Below are 24,244 nucleotides of genomic sequence, written 5' to 3'. Positions count from 1 at the left end.
AGCTGAAAACTGTCCACACCAAAATAGCCTACAAGGAAGTTGTTACTTCCCAGAGCCAGTCCTGTGAAAAAACCTTCCAGAGGGAGTCATTTGGAAAGGGATGAATATGAGTCCCCTCTTATCCATAGATTTCTAGGAAAATCTGTTAGGGTTTGAGAAGGTATCAGGAAACTGCCTTTAATCATCAGAATGAACTACTTTACACCAGATTCTGTTTACCTCTCAATAGTTGTCATGAAGAACATTCTATTAAATAAGGTTTTGGATTGTTTTTTAAAAATGGAAAAAAAAGGAGCTGGTATAGCTACTTTAATTTCAGAAAAAATGATAGAGACAATATGAAATGATGAAGGATTCAATTATCCAAGAAGACAAAACAGTTGTAAAAATATATGCACCTAGAAGCATAACATGAAAGTACATAAATATATGAAATAAGTACTTCTGGAATTGAAAGGAGAAGATATATATCCACTATTACATTGATTAACACCAACCCTTCTCTGACAGAAACTGATAGGTCAGACAGTGAGAAACTAGAGCAATGCAAGTTTGGACAATAAAATATCCCTGAAACAAATAACACTGAAGCATCCCAAACAAAGACTCTCTTCTGTAATAATAAGAAAATAAATATAACTATACAGCATTAACTATTTATTATAAGTAAACCTGTGCTATGCAACTTTGCTTATTCCAAATTACTTTTTTAGCACTCAATTTATACACCTATGGAAGTATCAGACTTAGAATGTGATCCGATACTTTGCAATTACTTTGTAAGAGCAATACTTTATAAGAACAAAGAATATAATTATTCAATATTATGGGAGGAGTTCTAACAAATTAAAATGTAGAGAAAGAAACATTTATAAGAGTGAGAAAAAGGTATTTCTATGATTTAAATTATGTATCTAGAAAACCAAAAGAATTTATTAGGAAAGAAATAACTAAAATCTTAAAACTTTTAGGACAAAAATATACACAAAATAGTATTTTCTTTCCATATTAAAACAAGAACCCCAAAATAGAAATGAAAAAAATAGCACAAATTGATAATGAAAATATTACATATTCAAAAGTTAGGATTTAAAAGCAATTTGAGGTGAATGTGCAATAAAAATAAAATTTTTAGATTTAAAAAATTACAAATGGGAAAATATACTGTTGTTTTTGTGAAGAAAAAATTATTATCATAAAATTTACTTCCTACTTAAATTTACTTTGTTTACTAATTATTTATAATGACAACTAAATAATTTTGTTGACTTAATAAAAACAGACACACTTTAAGCTAAACAGGGAAACCAGGAAAACCAACAAAAACAGAAAAGAATATCTACCTTTGCCTAAAAACATTTTATGAAGTCAGAGTGTTTGTAATATACTCATCAAAATATCTTCATTAATCAGCTGAACAGTATAAAAAATACATAATTGCTATCATTATACAACAAAATTTTGAACATAGCATAATTGTTATTTAAATATAATGTTTGTGTTTATATAAATGGTGCCGGCAAAGACTAGTATTAATCATTTCCAATGTATAATTATATTCTTATTCCATATCATAGAAAAAACTTATAAATGAAAGTAAAATAAGAATATATAGGTTTGACAGGAATATTTTCATGATGATAGTATTCCCAAAGCTGGAGGAAAAAAATGTATATATTTTATAGACAAAATTTTAGAACTTTTAAACACAGGTACTCTATATAATATGTAAGTTAAATAATTGTATCATTTATTAAAATTATAGAAATATTACATATATAATCCAAATTTTCTGAATTATTAATAAATAGTAACTTTCTATGAAAAAATATTCTACTATTGGCTGTATAGAACAAAAATTATAAAAGCTGATTTATTAAGAAAGGTAATTAGGCAACATCCTCAAAATATACAAAAATGCAAATGATAATATCAAAGATAGATCAATTTATACCAATAAAATTAACCAAAAAAAAAAAAAAATTGACAGTAACACCTATTGTTGAAAATGTGGGGAAAATAAAATTATCCTTGAATGTGGTTAAAATATGAACTTTCAAGGTCTTTTTAGAAAATAGTTTAGTAACATTTAATTAAACACACACACACATTTGCAACTCAATCTAACAATACCATTTCTCAAAATTTATACCACAAAACAAAGGCAATTCTGTAAATATATTGTATAGAACTATCATAGTAAGCATTCATGGAATAAGGATACATACAAAATTAATATCTCTCCATAGATGAATAGTTGGATAAATTATGGTTTTCATAAACATATCATTTTATACAGCCATTAATTGCAATAAGAGTTTTGGGACACATAAAAAATTAAATTCAAACAATTATATATATGTATACATATATGTATATGTTTACAAAGGCAGAACAGCCCTTTCAAATTGTATTTTTTCTAAATAACGTAAAATTTTGTTGAAATTAAATTTATATATCTGAACAGAATTTTAATATTGAAAATTTTACTTTCAGTTTAATATAGGCATTTCAATGACTTTAAACAAATTTAACAAACAATTGTTTGTTTAGTTTGTTGGATAGACCATCTTTGCATTCAGTGACATTCAGAAATGCTTTAGTAATTAAAATTATTTTCACAAAAGTGTGAACATAACCAATAAACTATGGTTTGTTATGAATGAGTGTTGAAAGTGAAAGCTCTGAAAATATTAAATTCAGATACCTGTACTCTGTGTCAAAGAACTTACTTTTCTTTGATACTGCTTCAAAAGTCTTTCATCCTCATGCTTCACTGACACTTAAAACGATGTCATAGTGGGAGTGGAAATGTAAGTGACAGGTCTAATAAATTAGCAATATCTCTCTCACTATATTCCTCCTCATTTTTGGCTGGGAAATTTCACTTCTTATTAAAATTTGTATTCTTCAAAGTTGAATGGGAGTAAAAGATTTTTTTAGTTTATTTTTTTTTAATGGATGACTTATGTCAAAATTCTACAGCTAAAAAATGTCACTTCCTTTCCTTTTGGAGTAGCATAGCGCTTTCTAGCTTCCAGGGAGCCCAGGTCGAGTTTCTGAAGTCTCTAATGGTTAAATGTCTTTCATATACTACAGTGAATAAAGTCCATGTGATTGTATGGTTGCCAGTCGTCTCTACATTGTATAAACTTCAATACTTCTTTTTCTCCTTAAAACCTGGACTACTCAAAATGGAAGATAAAATATAGTAAGTCAACTCATTAAAGTTATGCTTGAGGCAGTGATGCTCCAGAATCTATATAGACCTCTAGCTCAATAGTTTTGGAGTAGTATTTTTCATACTGAATTTCATGAAATTTATTTAGTGGGTCTCAAATCAGCATTATAAAGTGAAATAGCATAGGATAGAAAATAAGAGTATGAAATAAAGTTGGAACCAAAATACATCACATTATAACGTCTCAGGAAAATTGTTTTCCCTAGTTTACATGTGCATACCTATCACATTGTCTACTCTGCATCACTGTATAAAATTTATTTCTTACAATTAGTCATAGACAAAAACATTGAAAGTCATTCCTTTATATCAAGCACTATAGCTCTAGCCATTGTCCCAAAATCAATCACAGAGGGAAATATACACCAGACAAAAAATAGTAAAACATACAACCTTAGTTTTCTTCATCAACTTTATGTTTTGAGAAACACTTTCTTGCAATATAGTAGGAGACACAAAGATAGCTTTTTGAGCTAATACCCATAGGCATACAATGACCTATGAATGATATTCATGCATAAATAGCATCATATACATGTTAATCAGGTTTTTGTTGCTGTGGCAAAATACCTTAGAAAATCAAATTAAAAAAGAAAATATTTATTTTGGCTCATAGTTTCAGAGATTTCAGTCCACAGTCCTTTGACTCCTTTGTTTCTGGGTGATGGTGTGGCAGAACATCACAGCAAGGAGTTTGTGGGGAACAAAGCTGTCCACCTTACGGAGTTCAAAAAGGAGACGTTAGGGGGAAGGGGTGGGGAATGAATGTGTGTGTGTGTGTGAAGGGCCCCAGACAAAATATACTTCCAGGGTATGCAACTAGTGACCTACTTCCTCCAACTAAGTTCCACCTTCTAATGTTTCAACCATCTCCCACTAGTGCCAACAGTTGGGAACCAAGCCTTTAACACATGTTCTAGATACAAACAATAAAAACATGGTTCATGTCTTCCTTCGTTTCATATTCCTTAAAATAAAGTTATCTTTCTGAATTTGCATAGGTAAAATGGACTGTGAAATATTAAACTGATATTTGAAATAGAAATCTTGAATCATACTACTGAAAATTTCAAAATAAATATATTTCATTATATCTGTAAAAGCATGTCAAATTTATTAAGAGTAAATATCATTCCAAGCGTCTTTTGACCTACATGTTAATGGTTAATTATGCTGTCCTATCCAGAAAAGCAGCTGATTCTTTAACAAACCCATATATCTTTATGTCAAAACATGCCAAACTCTGAGCTGTTGCTATGATGAAGTTTGTTAAGGAAGATATTAAAACCACTGGAATGAAATTGAGAAAGCAACATGCAAGTCTTTAATTTGAAGGAAATCATTCAAGCAAATGTAAATATGAGGAAGAACTAAGTTCTATTCAAATATTGAAAAGTAGTGAATAGATAGAAAACATCAAGGTTAAATGTGCATGAATCATGAAATAGCCTAACTTAAAAAGTCACACTTTTTTGCAAATGTATAACGTCAAATTTTGCTAAGCTTTAAATGAGCAGCATTATAGAAAAAGTTTGGGCATTTATTATCAATATTAAAAATCAAATATAATATTATTAGAATATTTGTACTTATATTTTTTAATATAGTGGGCTTCAAGTTTGATCAAGTACTTTGGGTATTTACAATAATATCCTGTTTGATTTCATAAAAAAAAAAACCTGAAGGAATCTCAAAATAATTTGAAATCTTTATCATACTTTTATCTATGTGTGTAGAGATATAATCATTGTTTCCAATATTAATTTTATTGTTAGATTAGTATACTGCATGGTGTACTAAACAATGATAATCTGAGGAATGCCTATTTCCGTATGCATGCTGATGTACTGGTGGGGGTGTTTTTAAACATAGTTACTTGGACTACAGAAGGAAACCCAAGTACATTTTGTCTAATTAGTAATATTGTAGACATTTTGAATTGGGACCAAGAAAAAGTTGATCTCTATTTGGGTGGCTTGATGAGTAATACATAAACTCAGGAGCCTGCACATAGCAAGTACATATGTTAGGTGTGGAACATGTGAAGTGCATTTATGTGTAAAAAACATTTATGAGGCCTGAAGAAGCAAAGGAGTCTTTTCTAAGTAGAGTAAATGAAATTGAGCAGATGAGTTGGGAGATTGAAAGGTAGTTTTGAAATGACTGCTCACCCTGAAATTCTGGTATCTTTCTCAAAGTCAGCAGATTCTTTTCCTTTAATTTTATAAATCATCTCTGTATTCTTTCCTTCTTCTGTTCCTCCTCCCTGCTCCAGTTCCCTTCCTCCCTCCCTTCCTTTTCCTCCTTCCTTTCTTCCTTCCCTTACTCTTTCCCTTGTCTCTCCTCCTTTCTTTTATCTTGTCCTGGAAATTGAACTCATGGCTCAATAGTAGGCACTCTAATTGAGCTACATCCCTAGACAATCTGTATTTTTAAAATAAATTCCAATTTTAACTTTGTCAATTTTAATTCTAGTTTCAAAAACAAATGGAATGCATAGAAGGCAAGGTCTTCTTTGTATTTCAAACTAGGAATTGACAAATAGTTCATGTAAGGCAGAATAGTAAATATTTAAGACATTTTGGACACTACAGTATATAACATCTATTCAGCAGTAATACTATAATGCAAGTTAGTTACAGACAACAAACAGATGTGATTTGCTGTGTTCCAATAAAACATAGACATCAACATGATTTTCATATCATTTCTATTTGTCAGAAAACATTACTCTGGATTTTTTCCTAATCATTGAAATTATAAAACAAAACAAAAATGTTTGATATATGAACCATACAAAATTAGGTGGCAGTTTAACAGATCCCATAAGGGAAATCACACTTAAACTTATACCAAACAAAGCTGAAAAGCTGAAAATCTTCCAACTATAGCCAAATAACTTTTGAATTTTGATTTTACAAAAAGCTTTTCTTGTTAACTACATTTTAGCTTGTAAATGACACCAAATATTCTCTTTTCTTGAAAGAATTAGAAATTTATGGTTTCTATTTAGCAATGGTACTGGAAATGATGACCATGATAAAACAGAAAATGAAAACTGATTACATTAAAAATTTGGAAACAAAAGGTATCTCCTAAAACTAGCCAAAATATTCATTAGCAAGAAACTACTCAATATACCCCCAAATGGAAAATAGTAATTTAATTTGTATTTCTTCTATTATAAAATGAAAAATCATCATACAATGAAAATATAACTGTTACTGGAACACTTTTATAGGAAGAAACAAAAACAAAAATGCATATATCTTATATTTACTATTATTTCTAATTAGGAGATAAATATCTTTTTTAATATAGTTCTACCATGTCAAAAATTAAACTGCCAAATATAATTGATGAAATAAATAGCCTATCAGAAATATTATGTCAGGCACTAATGGTGTCAATGTAAACCTGTTAAAAATCTCAGCAGTATTTGAATTCATTGTATTTTAAATTCAGTTTAGTCCAGCAGGATATTTAGGAGGTCTAGGTAGAGATTAGGGCAATTATGTATGCCAAGTAGATAAATGTCAACAGCAATTTAGAACAAGAGTAGATTGTGAGAATGCTTCCAGTTCAATATTTTACTGTGAAAACAAATAATCAGTATGAGAGTTTTGCAACAGAGAGCTAAGAGAAAATACACTGAGGAGAAAAACAAATAAACACTCTTAATGGAGAGGTTTTAGAATAATGAAATTCCATTGGATATTTGCTTCAAAGACAGTTCCCATAGGGTTTTTAAAGATTTAGCATTTTCCTGGATGGTGGCATGATTGATTACTTATTTTTTGTGTCCTTAACAATGGCATCCAGCAATGTGGTTCCTCCTAGGTGTTTCATCAATTTCATAAGCATATTTGGTTTTTATTTTCAAACTTAGGATCTTTTATTGGATGATGCTGTACAAGTGCTCACTATATCCTGGCTATAGAATTTTCAGCTAAGTGCCAGATATAAAAGTTACAACATGAGTTTTCTGAGGAATGTACAAGCATCGTATTCACAAAACCTATCATAGTGCTTGGTGAACATAGAGTTGGTATCTGATTAATACCTATCAAGTCATTAAGGCTGTTATTTGATTATATTTACTTGAGTTGTGAAGGTATTTGAAAATATAGGTTTAAAAAATAAAAGAGTTGTGGTATGGAACATCTGAGAATCAGTCTTTCGTGAAACTATTTTTATCTCTACATGCTTAAACTCTAGGATGCTATAATAGATAGAGGGAAAATTAAGTCAACCATTTAGCATATGTGCAAATTTAGGATTTAACTTCTCTTTCAGCTATCGTAGAGTTAAGGACTATACATAAGACCTAATTCAATAAGTGATCTTAGAACTATAACATGATAAGAATTTTTGAAAGGCTTATACTTATCACAGATTATTTGGTTACAATCTCTTCAATGGACATGTATTTAACAAGAAATTATAAGGTACATTTCAGTGACCAACTCTTAGGGAAATATACGTTATAACTGATATTGTATAGAAATCACATTTTATTACAATTACAACTAATTTTATATTTAGTTATTCTTATTCCTATATAAGACTAATTTAATCCATATTAAATACATTTTTAGCTCTGTGATTCTATATTTAAGTTTTTGGTGAAAAATTTAGAATTAATACATTGAAATTCAACACGTTAGACATTGGTGTTCAATTGTTTATTGTTTCCTTAGTGAGAGGAAATACTTAGAGTTTTTCTTTTTTTTAATGAGGATATTTATAATTCCCTTGAAAGTCTTAAAGTTTCATCTTATATATCAAGGATCCCTGGTTCTGGTTGGAGTTGCATTAGTTTGCTATTGCTGCTACAACAAATTACTGCAACTTGGTTTAGAACAGCACAAATGTATTGTCCTAGGTATGGAAGTCAGAAATCCAAAATTTGTCTCACTAGGTTAAAACCAAATTATTGTCAAAGTACCTTTCACTTTAGAGGCTTTTGGAGAGAATTCATTCCCTTGCCTTTACCAGTTTCCAGAGGTTTTTGCATTTCATTTGCTCAGTTCAACCTGTTTCTATCATCATGTCTCCCTTCCTGAAAGTTTTCTTCACTCTTTTACTTATAAATACCATCATGTTTACACTGGCCCACTGAAAAATCCAGCACAACCTTCCCATCCCAGGATCCATAATTTAATCACATTTTGTCATGTAAGGTAGTAAATATACATACATATATATGTGTGTGTGTGTGTGTGCCTCTGTGTAAGTATGTATATGTAATATATGTAACACAGGTATGTATATGTAACATGTGTAATATATATAATACATATATATGCAGATTTTTTTTAGGAATTAAAATGTGAATATTTTTGGAGAACCATTATTCTGCCTATGACAAAGACTTAATAAGAAGATTCTCAAATAAGATTTCATTTTATTTAATTGAGGCATAGACTACTTTGGTAAAGACCATTTAGAGAGAACTGGGGAAAATAGTTCTAAAATTGTATGTATTTTTCAACCCACAAAGAAATATCTCCATGATGTCAGAATACTGATGGCTTTTTTTGTAATGTCTTTGCCAGGTTTTAGCATTAATATTGTACTTGGCTCTATAACAAGTTGGAAATTATTCCCTCTCTTCTGTTTTCTGAAAGTTGGTATGGAAGTACAAGAAATGTTTAATCGGATTTTTCTTAAATTCTATGTACTTTAAAGGATTTTTTTGTGGGAATATTTTTGTTTTGTTATAAATTAAATTTTGTACTTCATCTATGACCATTTAGATATTATTTAACTTTTAGTTAGTTTGGTAGAAGAATGAGTTTTTTTTCCTGTAAATTGACAAAAAGTGAGTATAAGCATTTTATTTTTAAAATTTTCTCTACTACAAACACTACTTACAAAGCAAAGTTTTCGATATCTGTTCCCTTCAAATGTTACATAATTTCTGATGAAATTTCTTGCTTTTCCTGTGAGTTTTTTAATAATGCACTATTTTTAATTTTTATATATCTTGGTTTCCCAGACCTTTTTTTTGTACTATCAGTTCTAGTTTACGTCTATAGTAATCAGAGAATATACTGTACATGTTACCAAACATTTTTAAATTTATGGAGAACTTTTTAAAGACTTAGAAAAGGTTGACATTATAAAAAGAATGTGATTGACAGATTGCTGTATACATATCAAGTGGGTGCTGGCCAGCTAGTGAATACCCTTACTCGTTTTCTGTATACTGTTCTGTCAATTTTGTTTCACAAAGTTTGAATCTCATTGGTTGCACATACATTCAAAATTACTTAATTATTTCAGTCAATCCATTGCTCTATCATGAAATGTCTTTTTGCTCAGAATAATGTTTCCTACTCTGAATGTTTCCTTTTAATGTAGCTACCCTAGTATTATTTTAGGATTGGTATCTACATGGTGTATTTTCTTTCACTTATTGATTTATAAACAATGTGTCTTTCTTTCTGTCTCCCTGCCTTTCCCCCATCCCCCTCATCCCTCCCCCCCCACCAATTGACCTCAGGGGTGCTTTATCACTGAGCCACATCCCTAGCTCTTTTTTATTTTATTTAATATTTTTAAATTCATTTTTTAATTTTTATTTTGGGATGGGGTCTCACTAGGTTGTTTAAGGTGTCACTAAATTGCTGACTTTGAACTGCCAATTCTACTACCTCTGCCTCCAGAGTCCATGGGATTACAGGAGTGCACCCCTATGCCTGGCAACAATGTGTCCTTATATTTGTCATTGTCTTGCAAATAATATAGATTGAAATTCTAACTTCTATGTCTTTCATAATTCATCAAACTGTTTTTTAATTGGAACATTCACTTTACACATAATTTAATTACTGATATTATTGGATTTAAATCCTCCAATTTCTGTTTTCTATATATGCCATGTATATGTTTTTCATCCTTTTTTTCTGAGATCCTTTTGAGTTTCTTTGTATGATTTTCTTTACCCCCATTAAGTTACTATTTTTTTGTTTTGTCTTTTTTTTTTTTTTGTCTTTGTTTTGGTTATTTTTTAAAGAATTATTATTGCCATTTTGTTTTCTTTTTTAAAATTACTTTAATGATTTTTTTTGGACTTACCACATAGATGTTTAATTTTTTGTCATAGCATAGATTAGTTTTACTGTTAGCACTAGTTAGTCTCAAGAGTAGGGTGCAGACCTGCTGACTCCATTGAAGGCCCTGAGTGTGGATTTTACATTGTAACTGGCCAGAACTCAAATATCTTCCAGTCCTCTGAGAACACCAGAAGCCGCTCAAAAACAGAGCGCTTGATGGGTCTTCCAGGCCTTATAGGAACTGGAACTGAACAACTAGAAAAGGCCCAATTCTTTACTTAAGGGGCAGTACATCAAACGCAGGGATAGGGTTTCAGTGACAGGGCCCTTGTTTCCGTGTATGTTTCTTGGTGTGGCAGGGGTCTTGCAGTAAACAGGTTGACTGGAGTTTGCCAGCCCACACCCATCTCCTGGAGGCTGTAGTTGAACGTGAGCTGCCAGAAGGTTGGGACTGACAGCATGAAGTGACATTCTCACACCAAGGGATTTCCTCCTGGGAGTTCCGAAGACAGCAACTTCCCTACCTAATGACTGGAACTGACTCAGTTCACACCCAACTCATTAGATGGCCCCCAGCATATCTCTCTTTTCTTTTTTCTCCTCCTTCTTATTCTTCATCTTCCTCTTTCCTTTTGCCTTCTCTTTCTTCTCTCTTTCATTCTTCCTTTCCTTTTTTCTTTTTTTTTTCTTATGTATTTATTCCTCTTAGGTCTCTAAAATGGCTGGAAGTTATTCTATTTTAATTTCTTTACTCATTGAAAATTACTTATATTTACTTTATGGGTCACATATTGTCAATATTAATAAAGATTTTGGAAGTTTAGGAAAAAATTGCATTATCGTCCAGGTCTTTTTCTTTATATAAAATACCACAGCAATTTTTTTAAAGTCAAGGACTGAAGTGTTCATATATTGTTCCAAAATATCACTCCTTAAATGTTCTGAATTTTCATTTAATTGCTGAAAGTGAAGTTAAAAATGTCCCAATAAAATTGTGGCTTTGTGTTTCACATTTATATTTTTTAGGTTTGTTTATGTATTTGAATCATGTATTGAAATTTACAACTGTCATTTCTTGCTAGTTAGTTGAAAATTTTTTCATTATTAAATATTCTTTATGTAGAAATGCTCCATTATTAATTCATATTTTAATTTCAAAACTTATAAATTGTATTGGAAGAGTTCTTTCATATGTCTTAGTTTTTCATAATTTTTCTGGTATTTTTCATATTTTTCTGATATTTTGTTTAGTTTGTGAACCATTTTGCATTATTCATAACTTTCAATTTATGTATTTATAATTCCCAGATGACTTTTACTGAAGAATGTTTTCTCTTTGTATTTTTGTAAGTTTTAGTTGCAAGTTTGCATGTAAGTTTCTCATGTTCACATGCCTATCAAGTCACTATCAGAATATCTGAATATGGTATGGTTGAGTACACATGCCACCCCTTTCCAGGGTAGATAGTGACTGATGCTTTGAAGTTAACCCCTTGTACTTCAAAAATGGAGTCTGTAATTTCAGTTATGAAAGTCTAAGTAAAAATAACTGAATGGAGTGTACCTTTATGTTTCACTGCATAGTCATGGTTCATATCAATTCACTCTTCCAAAAGTTCCCTCACAAGTCCATTAAATTTTAATATTTAGCTTAGTATTTTCAATATGGATATTTGTTACAATTCAATTAAGCTTGATTTTGTTACTATTCAATTAAGACACTGAAAAATAACTTGTAAATCAATTTTGTATGTCTATATAAAAACAAAATAGAAAAAAAAACAATATATTTCCATTCATGCTATTAAATGCTATTAAATGTACAGTCTAACTCTTCCAGTAGGAGAAATTTACCTTTTCCAAGTAAATATGTGGAAAAATACAGAAAAAGGAACACAATTTTCAAGTATTCTGTTTGTCTGACTTGCAAGAATTTCTATAAAAAAGTAGTATAGTGAATGCACAGTGTAAGAATTTGCATAAGAATATACAAAAACTCAAATAGATCTGCATCTGTGTCTCAGTATCTTATTTAAATAAGTAAATTTCCAATTCATTTTCAGGTTAAATCTGAATTTGACTTATTCCTTATTAGCAATTAGTTCTTCTTTAGTTCTGAAAATGCATAAAGTGTGGAGACAGAAAATGTAAAGAAGTGGAAGCACATCAGGTTATGATAAAATAAATCTCATGGATGTAGCCTTCCTGAATGATCCAAGAATCAGGCCAGCCTAAACTCGGCTTATGGTGGAAATGTGTTCTGGTTCACTCACTAGTGAGTCATTGGAAGTGTTGATGAAGGACACTGGGGCAGTTTTATTTTGTATGTTGATGTCTTATTAAAGAAAAAACACCAGCAATATTTTTAAACCCACATAATCCTGCAAAGGGTGAGGATGTTGTCTCTCCATGGTTTCTATTTATATGAAAGAGAAATAGGGAAAGATCTATGCAAGCTTTCATTCAAAGAGGTCTTAAATCTGATGCTGGATGAATAGGTAGATGGTGGTCCTGTCCAACCTGAAAGGAGATAGACATGGAGAAGTACCAACTTGAACTTCCTCTTCCTCTACAAAATTCATGATAAATTGCAAAAGCCTTCTTTCAAATTCTTGAACTATGGAAACAAAAGCCACTTTCTAAAACATTTTAATTGGCTTGCTGTATTATTCCTGTCAGTAGCAACTGTTGTTTTTGAGAATAAAATACATTATTAAAATACATATTTTCCTTTAATGTAGATATTAAAATGTGAATGGATATAGATAGAATTTCACTACCAGATGTTCTCTCTTCATTTTTGTATTTATAAGCATAGAAATATTTTGTTATTCTTTGTAAAATTATATTTTTCATACCCTGTTACTGCGTATGTTTTATATGCAAATAAGATTTTCTAATACAATACATACCCAATCCTTTGCTTAATCCTTAAAAAAAAGCTGATTCTTTTTATCGTTACCTATTAAAATCCACAAATAGAAAATCTGTTCAATGGTTTCCACTGTTAAAGCATTTTACTCTGAGTATAGTCTAGACATATGGTATTAAAAAGTGGATATGTGAATATTGTGTGCATTTTTGTCAAAATAGCCATCTGATAATCTAAAGATGGAAGATACATATTTATTGAGAGGTAAAATAAAAGTACAGTTTTCATCACAAAACAACACTTATTACAATAAAACTTCATTTTCACAGAAATGTTCAAGGATGTCTAAGTCTTACCAGGGTTAAGTACTAAGTGCACAAAGTGTAAAGAATTATCGTAGCTTGCAATTATCAACATAAGAAGATTAAATGGCTCAGTTCCTTTCTTTTTCAATACCAAATTTATTTTCCTTCACAAAATTACCACAGAAGAGTACTGATGAACCTCAAAGACAAATGTAACTGAGTTTTAGATTTTTGTTTCTGAACAATCTTTTATAAAATTATGAAGACAGTTTTCCCTGTCAGATATACTATGAAAATTCAGATACAGTTGACTTAGAAGACTTGATTAAAATATAGATCAACATTGTTCTCTTATTAAAAGTGAATTTTGAAGAAATTTTAAAACTACTTACTATTTGACAAGATAAATCACTTCAGTTGCTACAAGACACTAAAATGCTACTGAAAATAATGGCCTTTGTTACCACCTTTTATTGCTTCCCACCTGGTCTCACTAGCATGTATTTTCTTACTCCAGTATATCAGGACATCACTGTCAGAGTGATGCTTTTAGACAATTGCATTGATTATTTCACATCTCTACTCAAATACTTCAGAAACTTCTCAAGAGTGAACAAACAAAACAAAAAAGAACAAATGAATATATATAGTATTAAATGTTGCCTCCAAAATGGAACAATTTTGAGCCATATCACCACCCACTTTGTATCTGTATTGGCTGACCTTTCAGGCTTCTCTAAATTTTCATTTCTACTTATCTCATACCACATATTTCCTCAGATAGTTCGATTTACTAGAGCTACCATCTATTTTGTCTTTATTTTAAAATTATACTAATATTTAAACTTATTTATTCATTCAAATTAGGAAAACAATGACAGTTAATTATAATTGAGCTAGAAGTCTGGTCCGAATTCTTTACCTTACTGTTTACTCCTCCAAAGACACAACATGCACTAAATAAATGTTACTTGTTACTACCAAATTTTCTGCAATATATCTGCAAAAGTTTCCCCAGTCTTTCCTGTTCAATATGTTGTATTTGTTTGTGGTAATGTATACCCACAAACACATACACAGACACACACTTACGGAAACATACTGCTTGTTGATGATGATATTTTTCACCCCATTTGCATTTTAATGTCTTTATATAACTTCTTATTTTTTCTTTCTGATGATATCCACATTCCCCAAAGCTATATTTTTTTTGTATTTTTCCATTCTTAATAGACTTAATTTGCATTGAGAATGCACACTTTAGTTAATCTGGCATGTGTATGTGAGTGCATATATTTGCATATGCTTTATGTAATATAAGAGCCTAACTTTGTTTTCCTTGGAATGCTTACCAAACTGAGGAGACTCCATTTATTAAATAGATTGACATTTTTGTCACTTTGTTATTTTTCTTTATTTATTCAAATCTTAATCAATCCTTTTCAGCAGCATATTTTACTAAGTATTTTTTGACTCTACGCAGAAATAATGACTCAATTAATAAAATTCCTTTTAAATGTTGTATTATTTAGTTATTTAAACAGTGATACTTTATCTCTCCAATTAGTATGTAATTTTTCTTTACCAATTTTCTACATTTAGTGAAATGTAATTTGTGTAATAAGGTACCATTTTGGGTCAATCTGATTATTGGCCTTCACTTCTTGATCTGAACTACTTGCATTTCTTAAAATAATATTGCAAAGGATGCTGTATTTTCTTTACACACACCCTTTTCTTTCTAGTTCTATTATAAAACTTAAGATGGTTTTCTATTTCTTATTTGCAGAACAACGCTTTTCAAACTTTCACTATATATAAATTTTCCTCTATTCTAGTTACTCATGTTCCCCACAAAATACTAAGAACACCACTTTTTTCTTTGGAAAATATATTGGTTCTCTGACTACACATTTTTTTTTTTTCTGTACCTCTTTTGATTACAATTGATAGTTTTGTGGACTGTGTCAAAGGAAGGGCTCTTTTCTACTGAAGGCTAATTCCACCTCTGTGTTCCACATACTATTTCATATCATATCATAGGACTTTATTAATTAACCACTTTTAATCTCATGTTTTACCTTCTCTCATTGTACAGCTATATTCAAATTTCTTCAATTTTAAAATAATAGCAAGTTCATTTAATTAAAAATATAACCATCTTTTATTTCTTGTTCTATCTTTTTCAATCTCTTGATAGGCAACAGTCTATCACCATGAGTGAGAAATTTACATTTCCTCTCTTCACTATGTCATTTCATTCTTCACATTTTGATGTGTCATTTTCTTTCTTCTTACTCAGCTCATACATGTTTTAAGATTAAAATTTTTTTTAATGATTTCACAAACTCTTTGAAATGAAGACATTTTCACAGAAGCTTCTTACTCCCAACATCTAGCACAATGAGTTGTACATAGAGTGGTCAACAGACACATACTGAGTTAATGAATTAATCCACTTTTGTTATTTTATTGATGTTACTTTTCCTTTATTCTTATTTCTCAATCTTTGCATATTTTTTTTTTTTCTTGAAATCTTTGCTTTCTTGCTTTCTGGTCTTACCTTTCCTTTTAGTTTATTATTGTTTCTGAGTTTCCCAGTGCTGCTTTTCCCAGTCATTCTTAAACTTTCACCTTCCCTAAGACAGTGCCCCTGGTTTTCCTTACTAGTCTAATTTCTTTGCATTCTCTTCCATTCTTTTTCTCTCTTTCCCTCATTATGTGCTCAAATTTTGTTTTTATGTATTTTAAAAGTAAAAGTAAAAGAAGTTATAACCAACCACAGTCTAAAATTCCTAAATGAATCCTGTTTCTTTCATTTGCTATAAATATTGTTATGTCGTTTGGTTAGGTCTTAGGTAAATGGTGTCAAATTTGAACAGTAATATACAGATTACTGTATAAACTATAAAAATTTAAGGTTTATCTAGATTCCTAATCCATAATAATCTCAAATTTATCAAGTTTATTTCTACATATGCTACTAAGGCTACATATAAAACAATGATAGCAGGAAATTATTTTGACAAAATCCACTGCTTAGTGTTTGTATGCAAATAAATTTCAAAATGCTGATTTTTGTTAGCTGAAAGGTATAAAAGCAAATATAAATATAACTAGTAAATTTAGTGGTCTGGGTAAGGGAAACTGGTCAATAAAGGCATTCAGTCTGTCCTGCAGGTGGCTGAATCTTTTGGCAAGCCAACATTTAGAAATGGAAATAGAAAGAGAAATACAAGAAGACAGTGGGGACAGAAGCCAATGAAGTAAGAGAGATCAGGGTATCATGGTACTATGTGAAAGTTTTAAAAAGATCACAAAAATTGCTTTATAGGACACTGAGACTTCAGTTCAAAGGAAGATAAGGCACAGAGAGTAACCTTTGGGAACAAGGGCATCCCAGGTACTAACATGAATCATTTCATTGGAATTAATAGAAAGTCAGTCTAAATTGATTTTGCTTAATAGAAAAAAAGTTAAGAAAATGATGATTGCAGTGAAAAATAATGATTTATGAGGGATTTTACTATGAACTTGAACAAATAATTGAAGTTGTTTAGAGAAAGTGATATAGTTTAATTTTATTAGTTGATTGTTAGGTTTATTGGAAGGTTGTTTATGAGAATTCAATAGTAATATTTAAAGTGGGAGAATATAATACTGCAGAAGATAAAAATATAATCATGGAACTGAATTTCTTTGGTCCATTTGATCCATAAATCTGGAATCCAGTATGCATGTAGATGTATTTACTGGAGAAAGGAGCCAAGAGATTTCATCCATATTGACAGGATGATAGGCAAAATGTAAAAGGTAGGACAAACAGGCAACAGATTTGTTTAGATGACACTTTGATTATTTCATTTTATATTTAATAACAGAATTATAGAAATATGTTCTTGTTTGGGTTAGAGGTGTCCTCCAAAATCTCCTCTTAATGAAGGAACATTCAGAATACAAAATGATTGGATTATAAGAGTTGTAAACTAATCAGTCTATCCTAGTTCAAATGGATTGACTGGGTGGTGACTGAAGGCACGTGGATTGTGACTGGAGAATGCAAGTCTTTGGGGTGAATCCTGAACAAATTTATCTTCTGTGGCCCCTTCCCCTTGCTCTTGTTTCTTCCCAGCTACCATAGGTTGAGCTGTTCTCTTCCACCATGTCCTTACACCATGATGTTCTGCTTCACCTTAGGCCCAGAGCAATGGAGTTGGTCCACCATGAACTGAACCTATGAAAGTGTGATCCAAAATAAACACTTCCTTCTCTAAGTTATTCTTGTTAGGTATTTTGATCACAACAACACAAAGCTGACTAACACAATATATAAAATTCATATCCATAAAATCCACTGTTTATAATTCAGTATTTTTTAGTATACACACAGAGTTATGTAAACATCTCTTTGTCTAGCTTTAGAACATTTTCATCACTCACTAAAAAAACATCAAATCTAACTCCTGTTTCTCCCATTCCCTCAGGCCCTTGTAACCACTAATAAATTTCTGTTTCTATGGATTCCTATTCTAGCCATTTCATATAGACAGAATCATAAAATGTATGGCATCATGCAATTGGCTTCTTTCATTTAGTGAAATATTTTCAAGGTTGATCCATGTTGCAGAGTGAACAATATTTTATTACTTCTCTGTTGAGTATACCACACTGTATATTGTAAGGATATATCATATTTTGTTTATCCATTAATTTGTTGACAAATAGTTGGTTTCAAAATTTTGACCATTATGAATTATTCTGAAATGAATGTTCATATTCAAGTTTTTGTGTGGATATAAGTTTTATTTTCTTGGATGTGAGGGTGACATGGCTGTCACATCTGTCACTCCATCAGTCACTAGGTTTGATGGAGATGATCTGGCTGGCTGGGTGGGAGTCCACTTTCTCCCTCACCACTTTATGTGTGTCCCTCCTGAAGTTGCTCATTCAATCAAAGATGACCTTCCCCACAGATAAAGACTGTTCATTCATCAAGGGTTTATGAGTAGCTGTGTTCCCCTGCTAGAACTTCCGAAAATATCTCTAATATCCTTTGATTATATATTTAGAAAGGAAATTGCTGGGTCATGTAGAATACCATGTTTAACATTTGTAGAAATGCTAAACTATTTTCCAACATGACTCATTCATTTTACAATCACATCAACAATAGCTGGGTTCTGATTTTCCTATATCTTGGCCAACTTTTCTTTATTTTTCTTTCCTTTTGTAATTTTAGCTATGCTAGTGTACAAGAAGTTGGATCTTATGGTTTCCATTTCCCTAATGACTAAAAATTTTGAGCATATTTTTTCAATTGCTTTCACTTTTTCTTTTTTTTTTTTTTGTTTTTTGTTTTTTTTTTGTTTTTTTTTTGTTTTTTTTTCTAAAGATATTTCAGTTTTTATTTATTTATTTATTTATTTTTTTTATTTTTTTACGTTTACATAGGGTAATGATGTTTCTTTTTTTTCCCTTCCCCCCCACCCCTCCCACCCTTTTCCCTTTATACAGTCCTTCTTTCCTTCATTCTTACCGCTCTCCTTAGCCTAACTCTAAACCTAACCCTAAACCTAATGCTAACCCCTCCCACCCCCATTATATGTCCTCATCCGCTTATCAGCGAGATCATTCGTCCTTTAGTTTTTTGAGATTGGCTTATCTCACTTAGCATGATATTCTCCAATTTCGACCATTTGCCTACAGATGCCATAATTTTATCATTCTTCATTGCGGAGTAATATTCCATTGTATAAATATGCCACAGTTTCTTTATCCATTCATCAACTGAAGGGCATCTAGGTTGGTTCCACAATCTGGCTATGGTGAATTGAGCAGCAATGAACATTGATGTGGCTGTATCTCTGTAGTATGCTGATTTTAAGTCCTTTGGGTATAGACCAAGGAGTGGGATAGCTGGGTCAAATGGTGTTTCCATTCCAAGCTTTCTGAGGAATCTCCACACTGCTTTCCAGAGTGGCTGCACTAATTTGCAACCCCACCAGCAATGTATGAGTGTTCCTTTTTCACCACATCCTCGCCAACACCTATTGTTGCTTGTGTTCTATCAGAAATGTGAAGAGAGAGCCTACAGAGTGGGAGAATATTTTTGCCAACCATACCTCAGATAGAGCGCTAATTTCCAGAATCTATAAAGAACTCAAAAAACTCTACACGAAGAATACAAATAATCCAATCAACAAATGGGCTAAGGAAATGAACAGACACTTCACAGAAGAAGATGTACAAGTAATCAACAGATATATGAAAAAATGTTCAACATCCCTAGTAATAAGGAAAGTGCAAATCAAAACTACCCTAAGATTCCATCTCACCCCAATTAGAATGGCGATTATCAAGAACACAAGCTTTCACTTTTTCAAAATCAGTGAGCATTTTTTCTCTCTTCTGCCTTGCATTTCATCCTAGATATTCAGGTTGCAATTATTTTATTTTACTTTATTACCATGTTTTTACTGTATTAATGGTGTCTCTTGAAGCATGAACATTTTCAATTTTAAAAAGTCTGATGTCTTTTACCTATCATTTATATGTTCTTGTTATAATTCAGAGAAACCATTACTTAACCAAAGGTCACAAAGATTTACTACTGTTTTTTCTGATAATTTTATAAATTTATCTCTTACATTCAGGTCAGTGATCCATTTTTGAGTTTGTTTTGTGTATGCTGTGAGTTAGGGATCCAACATCATCCATTTTTCATGTGGTTATCCTATCACTGTTTGTTGAAAAATTATTCTCTTCCTTTTTTTTTTTTTTCCTGTTGAATAGTCTTGTCATTCTTGCTGAAAACCAATTAGCTGTAAATGTAAGAATTTTTTTCTAGACTCTCAATTTTGCTTTATTAATCTAACAGAATAGTGCAAACATTTCACCTACATCTCTATGTTTAAGTGACACCACACTGTCTTATATTGCAGCTAAGTGGACTTTTATAAAGTGGCACATTTAAACCCTCCAACTTCCCTCTTCTTTTTTAAGATTGTTTTGCTACTCAAAGTTCCTTCTACTTCCATTTTAATCTTAAGACAAACTTGTTAATTTCTGTTGAAGAGGAAGCTGAAATTTTTTATAAAGATTGCATTGTATTTGCACACCAATTTGAGGAATACTGCCATATGAAAATTTTTACATATTTACATATTTTTGGTCTTCTTTAATTTTTTTTCATTTTTGACAAGTTTATTGAGATATAGTTTGCATATTATATAATTCATTCTTTTAAACTATTCAATACAAGGACTTTTAATTTTTTCATAGAGTTGTTCAACCATCTTCACAGTTTTAAAACATTTCAATTTCTTTCAATATTATTTTATAATTCTTAGTGTGTAAATCTACTGTTAAATATATTTTAACAATTTTATTCTTGATGTTATTATAAATGGAATTGTTTTGGTTTTACTATATATATCATCTACTATTATTTTATAGGAATACAATCGACCCTTGTATATTGATCTTAAGCCCTATGATTCTGCTGAATTATCATATTTATTTATATATTCATTTTATATTTTACTTGAGACTGGACATAATCATTAGCTGTGTGATGAGAGAGAAAATTATTTGCAGTTTGAGAATGAGTGGCATCTTAGAGAAGTTACTTACTAAGGATAAGCAGTAGAGTTGCTAGATGCCACTGAGCAGCCTCTTGAATTTCATGGTGGTAAGTTTCAAGTAGAACTTGCAACTCTGTTGTTTTTCTGAAGCCAAGGTCGATGTGTGTGTACAACTGCAGATGAAGCAGAGTTATTCACAGGAAGGCTTTCATGAAAAGATGAAAGTTATTTTGTAAGGAAAAAAAACATGAATTCTGTTATAGGTAAGAATGGAAGAAAGGATGTGAATGGCATCTGAGAACATCAAAAATACAGCTAAGATTCTACATGGACAGTGTTTTGTTGTAGAAGTACTAGGGTGGAATTTTAAAGACTGAACTGAGAAGTTGGAAGGTAGATATCAGCAGTCCAGAAACATAAAATGCTAAAAGTGTTTCTTATACCAGTAATGGCAAGATGGCCTTGAGAATAGATCATTAATGAGAAATCATTTGAGGGGTTGCTGAAACCAAAGAAGCACCATTAGGTCTTCATGAGTAATCTATGCAGTTGTGAATCACCAGAGAAAGGAGTGATCCTGTAGAGAAGACAAGTGGCTGACGTAACAGAAGCAAACCAAACTCAGGATTACAGGAAAGTGACATTCCCAGAACAAAAGAAGTGGGTTTTGACAGTGAAAGTGCCATAAAAAAAAAAAAAAAAAAAAAAAATTGAGGGAATATAAATTGTATACTTAAGGGGTAAGTAAACAAGATTAAGGAAAGTTAAACAAACAAATGCAGCGAAACACGTACACATTTTGGACATGTGAATCAATGAAAGAAGTGTGAGGCAGACAAGTCCTAATTTCTCATGTTTTTTTTTTTAATCTATTAATTAAATGATTAAGGGACAAGGATGAAAAGGTCCAATTCTAAGAGAGAAAAGTACAAAAGACATCAGTGCCAACATTTAACTGCTTGTTTAAGGATATTTACATCAGTTCACTCACTATAGTTTCTTTGAAAGTTACATTTATATAAAGTTATACCTAAATTTGATTAAAATCATTTTAATGGACAGCACATTAATTGATTTTGAAGTTACTTAATTTCTGTTATGAAAGATCAAGTACACACAATGATATACAAATGGTGTTAAAGAATATGTACATATATATAACTTGATTTTTCCTTCATGCTTGAAAATAAATAATCACACTAGAGAAACTAAGTATTCTTTCTGCTGTCATCTCTACGACAATACAAAGGTATTCCCTTAGAATTCTAAAATTTGTGTGTATAACTTCGTGAATATTTCTTCTAAAGGCTAAAACTGTTGAGAATTAGATATTTTCATTGATAATGCTATACAAGAAAAAGGCCATTATGTTTAGATTCTTAAAATAAAGCAACACATTTACTTGTGTTATGATTCTGTACTGTTTTTCTGCTTTGACATATTGTAACAAAGGATTTCCTGGAAAATCTTGGTGAGCTACTTGAATGTCTTATGCATTTGGAGTTTGAGGCACTTGGAAATGCCAACTCCAGGAAAAGTTGAAGAAAATTTGCTAGGTGTTAAAATAAATGGAGAATGAAGTGAGTTGGGGATACTTATCTTAATTGCTGAATCAAGTAGTTAGAATGAAATATATATACTTTATGTATTTTATGTAGAATGAAATATATATAGTATCATATATTTCATAATATAGCATATATTATAAAATGGAAGGCTCCCCTTCTTAGGACAGATATTTTTCATATCCAAAAGTGGGGCACAAGATCATCACAAATTCATACTCTTGGGCAGAGTAATGTTCAGTTTATAAGAAGAAAAAATTTGGACCAAAGAATTTGAAAATAAATGGGTACAAGTTTCAGTGAAGAGTTAAGGAAAGCTGAAAAATCATATCCATAACCAGAAGAAATTGGCCAAAAATTCCACAGAATTACACAAATGGAGACTAGACTAATGTTGATATCTGAAACATAGATGCTGATCCCTAAATGATTATATGGAAATGAGTTTCAAAAATTTAAGTACATATTAAATAGTAGTAAAATGATAATTTGCCTGATATATGCTGTAAGAGTTTGGTTGTCATGTCTTCCTTTTTTAAGGAAAGGAAAGTAGGAATCTAGGAAAAATAAAATGCTAATTACAGGAAAATACTATTTTCAGAGAGGTTGATCTGACCAAATGAATTTGCCTAATTTCTGTGCAGCCATTATCCCCAATCCATCCCCATAGTCACTATTTTAACTTGTCCTGTTCTTGAAATCTATTTTCTCTTGTCTCCACATTTCCCCCTTTAAATTACTCTAGCTATATATTAAAATTATCAGTGTAGAATCAAATGGAAAGTAATTTGCAATGGACAACCCTTAATCAATTATGGTTGTTTAGAAAACCCAGTTGGGGACAATTCTGAGGGAAAGTAGAAACAAAAAGAAACAATGGATAGAAATTGCGAGATTTGTGTCCTTACGTATAACTCCTGCTACATACAGCTTCCTATAGTCAGCTATTTCTACATCCATATTAGCAGTCACCAATCATGCTCACAAGTTGTCTTGTCATCTTAAAAACTTAAGAATGACTCAATTCCTGCTCATCCCTTCCTTCAGACTTCCTGGACTTCTAGTATCAATCGTTTTCAGACCAGGATTAAAGTTGGAATTAATAAAATAAACTAGGATAGTGAGAGTGTTTCCCTGAGAAAATATTAGTCCACATTTTATTAACTTGATTATTTTAAAATCAGTAGTTCTGGTATTTCCTCTAAAATTAGAATATCAAGTAATAAGTATAAAAATCAAATGCCTTTGAAATATGTTGACTTGTAATTTATAGCTGAATGACTTTTAATAAGAGAAATATGAAGAAAATTTAATGATTTATCACGTACACCTCCACAGTTGTATAAGAATGATAGATAAGTCAAATACAATCTGATTTGAAAGTACACTTGTAATAATCAAGTTGAGGGATGGTACAGATCCTATGAAGTGGTTACTGGTTTACTATTTTCAACAAATAGAACTTAGAACACAATTTTTCTTGACTATTAAAACTGCATATACTGGGCTGGGGATATAGCTCGGTTGGTAGAGTGCTTGCCCAGCATGCACAAGGCCCTGGGTTCAACTCCCAGAACCACCAGAAAAAACAAACAAACAAAATCCATACGTTCCTTT

The sequence above is a fragment of the Sciurus carolinensis genome, chromosome 12, assembly GCF_902686445.1.
Source record: "Sciurus carolinensis chromosome 12, mSciCar1.2, whole genome shotgun sequence".
Taxonomy (NCBI): Eukaryota; Metazoa; Chordata; class Mammalia; order Rodentia; family Sciuridae; genus Sciurus; species Sciurus carolinensis.
The sequence above is the reverse complement of the archived record's forward strand: the minus strand, read 5'-3'. Positions refer to the sequence as shown.